The sequence below is a fragment of the Myotis brandtii genome, unplaced genomic scaffold (assembly GCF_000412655.1).
Source record: "Myotis brandtii unplaced genomic scaffold, ASM41265v1 scaffold283, whole genome shotgun sequence".
NCBI lineage: Eukaryota > Metazoa > Chordata > Mammalia > Chiroptera > Vespertilionidae > Myotis > Myotis brandtii.
Window position 1 is genome coordinate 43,293 of NW_005360809.1, and position 5,467 is coordinate 48,759.

At 38.4% G+C, this 5,467-nt stretch overlaps 1 long non-coding RNA gene across 1 annotated transcript in view; it reads right to left on the minus strand.

Annotated features, from left to right (window-relative positions):
• Positions 1-278: 278 nt before the first annotated feature.
• Positions 279-5,467, minus strand: part of LOC106726568 — a 5,753-nt gene continuing 564 nt past the window's right edge. The window contains exons 2-5 of the long non-coding RNA XR_001362632.1: positions 2,785-2,834; positions 2,364-2,462; positions 1,901-2,274; positions 279-826 (exon numbers count right to left, since the gene is read on the minus strand). This is a non-coding gene — a long non-coding RNA (uncharacterized LOC106726568). The remainder of the gene's footprint in view (positions 827-1,900; positions 2,275-2,363; positions 2,463-2,784; positions 2,835-5,467) is intronic.

Genomic DNA, 5,467 nt, shown 5'->3' on the forward strand with positions numbered 1-5,467 from the left:
TGCGAATTTTCGAGTATTTTCAAACCTGGCAGGTAAATATTTGTAAAATTCAGGCACACCAACACACTGGATCTCAATCAATTCCAATTGCATTTGATTAGGTATTGATTCTATATTTATTGAAAAAATCGAACAAAGGAAACCTGTCTTCCAAAAATTTAAAATCTGCAAACCTTGTTTCAAATTCAGTTCTAAGGCTTAAAATTTTTTGATACGATGCAGTTTCACTTAAACTTGATTTGTTCATGTTGCATGTCGGAAAGTACATTAAATCTTCATTTTTCAACTGCTTTTCCCAAAGAACTAGCTTACATTTAAATGCTTTGACTTGGTCACACATGTTTGTAATAATCTGATCTCTTCCTTGCAATTTTAAGTTTAAATCATATAAATGTTTTGTTATATCAACCATGAAGGATAAATCCTGCAACCATATTGTGTCAAAAAATAGGCTTGTGTCTTGATTTTTAGACATTAAGAACTGACATATTTCTTCTTTCAAGTCCCAGAATTGTTTCAGAACCTTGGAGCAGGATAGCCAACGTACCTCGATATAGTAAGTAGCACAAGCCGGAATATTTGCTAATTCACTTAAGAAAGCAGAGAACTGTTGCTGATTAAAGCTTTGAGATCTTATGAAATTGATAATTTTTTTTGATAGATGTCAACACATTTTCCATGTTTATTACCTTTGCGCATAATACTTCTTGATGTATAATGCAATGTATATGATGAATCATGGATCCGTCATAAATTTCACTTTGTTTTTTTTGCAGTAATTCCACGAAACCATTGTTTCCGGTCATCAAAGGAGCTCCATCTGTAGCTACAGAAGTTAATTTTGAGAGAGGTAGATTGTATTTTTGCAGAAGTTTAAAAACACAATTAAATATATCTTGTCCTGTACTAGTGTTATGCATCGGTACTAGTTCCAACAATTCCTCAAAAATATTGAAATCCGTGTCGCAAGCACGAAGAAACACAGCTAACTGAGCTACGCCTCCAATGTCCGTACTCTCGTCACAGGCAATGGAGAAAGCTTCGAAACTAGGTGATTTTGCTTTGATCTGAATACTTAAATTGTCGGCCAAATCAGTAACTCTTTCTGCAACTGTATTTCGAGACAAAGAGATTCTCTGAAAAGACTTCCCATTTCCAGGACAAATAATTTCTGCAGCTTTAATGAGACATTCCTTGATGAAACCACCTTCAGTAAAAGGTTTCGAGGGTTTAGCTATCAACTCCGACAAGAAGTAGCTTGCATGCCCCGCTGCTTCACTTTCATGTGATACTTTAGTCACCATGAACTGCTGTTTATTCAGCCCCAACTTGAGCTCTTTCAACTTTTCTTGTCTCATTAATCCCTCGTAATTATCATATTTTGACTTACGTTGTTCATAGTGACGATGAATGTTGTGTAACTTTGGTACGCTAATAGCATTATTACATATCAAGCAGATTATTTTATTTTTTACTTCACAGCAAAAATACTCCAATTCCCACGTTTCTAAGAAATTTTGATGTTCGTCAGCAATTTTTCATTTATTTTTACTACCACTTGATTTCAATAGAGACATGCTGAATACAAAGGGCTGAAATAAATGAGTAATCGTTAACATAACATAATAGAACATTTTAATAAAAATCGAAAGCAACCTAAATATTCTTCAATAGGTGAATGGATAAAATGTGGCACGTCCATATAATGAAATATTATTTTTTTTATTCTTTTAAAAATTGTTTTAAGTATGCGCCTATGCATAAGGTGCGTAAGGGAAATGAATGCAACACGATTCTAGTAATCAGTCATTAGCGAACATTTTAGTTCGTTATTAATAATTATAACAGGATATTGTAAAAATTAAGTTACGAACTTTTTATTAAAACGTTCCTTACATACCGTTGTTTTGGCTGGGCCGCAAAAATATTCGTTGTGGGCCGCATGCGGCCCATGGGCCGCGAGTTTGACATGCTTGCGGTACCTAGTCAAACACATCAGGGAAATAGTTCTGAAAATTCTCAATGCACTGAAGCACTTTAAAGGTTCATAGTTCCAACACTTTAACTTGGCTCATTTAACCCAAAATGACAACCACTGACCATTTACCCTTTATTTAAAGCTATTACTCAATTCCACAGGACGATTTTAGAAAAAAATTTTCTTAAAACCCCCCATACAACTTCATCAAGCTTCTGAATCCATACTTACTCTTTATCATCCTCATCCTCATCATCGTCCTCATCATCTTCATCAGCAGCAAGTTTTACTTTTTTCTTTAAAGAGAAAAACAACAAAAAACCTCATGAGCAAGTGTCCAAACTAAAAACCAGAATAAGATACCTGTAGTAAATTACATCTATACCTGCGGAACCTTGCTACCACCTCCAGGGGCAGAACACTTTCCAGACATGAGTTTCACATCCTCCTCCTCGTCATCTTCTGACTGCATCTTCCTCCACAGCTAAAATAAATTTCTTTATTAGCTACTACTAAAACTCAACCCAGAAGCAAGAACTCAGAAAAAAAAGGGCATTAATACATAGTAATGAGTATTTAAAAACAGATTCTACTGCTTAAAAGAGGCAAAAAGCTAACAAAATTTTTTACAAAAAGGAACTGTGGGGCCTAACACTCATTACTAGGTTTTATATGCAAAATAACAGGTGTTTCCAGTTATAAATTAGTAATATATGTAACTACTAGATTCCCATTTGAACCTACTATAAAGACAGCAGTCCAGCTGGGACAAAGTAGCTGCATAAAAGATAATGAAAATAACATACCTACTAAGTGCTGTCCACTTTGCATCCTTTGCACCGGCCCCTAACCTGACCTATGAACAGAAAAACAGCACTTCAACTTAAGTTTCTGTATTATACAATCCCCCCAAAAGTTCTTATATTAAAAAAAGTTACTTATAAACTTTTCACTATTACCACTGATGGAAAACTAATTTGTGCACAATGTTGTCTTCAACTTTTATGGGACTTTGACAATCAATTTCTCATATTCAATAAATTTGAACAAATGCATAAGATGACGTATAGGGTGCCCCCCAAAATTGCATACACACTTTAACAGCCGATAGCTCAATTTTGAAAATGAAATGCATTTTAATAAACACCACCTTTATAATTATCCAAAGTGTGTGCATACATTTTGGGGAGACACCCTATAGTTGTACATGTCATCACCTATCCACAGTATGATTACCTAACATTTATTGACCACCTACAAGTTAAGCAGCAAGCTATGGGCTAGTCTCTGCAGGGGACAAAGATTTACCACTACCCTAAAGGACTTTATAAGGCAAATTAAGTATATAAATATGAAAAGTTGAACAGTAGTATAACTGGACTTTTTATATGATTACCAAAGGAGTGATAAAAATGCCAAGTTTTGTATCACAGGTATACAGAAAATCAGTATATACAATACTCAGTTATAAAAATACTATCATGCCGAAACCGGTTTGGCTCAGTGGATAGAGCGTCAGCCTGCGGACTGAGAGGTCCCAGGTTCGATTCCAGTCAAGGGCATGTACCTGGGTTGCCGGCACATCCCCCGTAGGAGATGTGCAGGAGGCAGCTGATCGATGTTTCTCTCTATCTCTCTCCCTTCCTCTCTGTAAAAAATCAATAAAATATATTTAAAAAAATAAATAAATAAATAAATAAATAAAAATACTATCATAAAAATTAAATATTAAGCCACATGAATAGGAACTAAGGCTGAAATCAAGAAAGGTTTCGTAGTTTATTTTGAAAAGTTTAAATATCGTTTGTAAAGATAATTGGTGCTCATTTTCATCACTATCCACCTTAAAGTGATAATCTTTGTCGGCCTTTAGTTCACAACCTGTAAGTGAAGAAAAAAAGCAACTCTAACATGGAGAAAAAAATAATACTGAAACTTCATATGGGTAACCAAAAAGGAAACAATTAACTTGTGATTTTTCACTATCTTACCAGAAGGCCTCTCTTCCCAGATTTCTTGAACACAAATGCCTACAATCAAATAACATCCATACAGGCATTAACTATCCCTAGGATATGTCTATTCCTGCCTTAAACATAATTTCTGACATAATTTAATGTACACCATTTCTGTTACTTCAACAATATGTTGACATATCCTAGGGAATATTTCCAATGAAAAGGGTCAACAAAAAATATCTTGATATAAATTGATCAGAAACCCAGCTATTCAAAATGGCTAGAAATAAAAGCACTATTTGTACAGTGCATATTAGCTATTCCACTAATAAGCAAATTGTTTTAAGTACCATCAGAGTAAAATTTTAATTAATGTAAATGATTCCATTTAATTGCAGCACTCTAATACCGTAGTTACTAGTACATAGATGTTTAAATATTATTGCTCAATTAACAAAACTCAGCATGGCATATGAAACAAAATAAACTTGGGGCAGAATTTGCAGTTACTTGAAGCCTGACTGACACAAAGAAAGGGCTTCAACAAGTTCACTGAAAACCAATTCTGCTCTTTCCTTAATATGATATGCACTGTGTCCTGGGAAGAGGAGGAATCCCCAAACCTTGATAGATAGTATAGTAACAGTACCGAGTCTTAGTGACCCAAATTGAACCTGAGCACATTTCTCATCTTTAAAAAAAAAAAAAAAAAAAAGCCGTTTGCTCGATTCCGCACATTTAAAAAAAGTCATTTATATGGGCCAGCTCTGGAGTCAGGACTCGTGGTTTAGATCTTATCTATTTATCTGCAAGTGCAACCTTCCTTAAGTCACTTCAGTTCTGAGCATCACTATCGCCCCCTGCCTAGCGGGCAATTCCCACCTCTCGCGGTGAAGTCTGGTGAGGACCTGCCTGAACAAAGACCTCCACCATGCCGGTGCTACCAACCGCTTCACCCAACATTTCCCACCTGACAGCCCCAATGAAGCCCAGGATCCCGGGCTCCGGGGTGACAAGACACCAGTGAGCCCCGGAGATAGCGCCCACACCCCTTCCTTCCCCCAACCACCTGCAAACCACCGGCTCCCAGCGCCTGCGCCTCCCCTGAACCCCGCGGAGGCACTGGGGCTCGGGGCGCTAGAATGCCTGAGGCCTGGAGAGCAAGGCCAGGCTCTATGCACCCTCTCCTCCTGGAAGAAGGCCTACGCCTCACACCACGAGCCCGCACAGCCTCCTGCACCACTGGGGCCCCGCACCCAAGACACTGGCTGCGAATCAAAAGCCTCCGCACTCACACAGCCCTTGGGAACGGTAATGCCTGGAGCTCGATGGTTTACCCCGGGCAACGCTGAACCCTCAGCCAGGCGGTTCCCAGGAACCCCAGACTCTGGGTCTCCAACCGCTCGCCCCCAAGCTTCAGGCCACCCCTCCTGGTGCTCCATCCCTTTGGCTGCAAGGCCCTGCCATCTCGCCTCCCACCCACTCAGGCCTCCAGCCGGCCTCGCTTCCTTCCACAGCCCGGCCTCTGCCG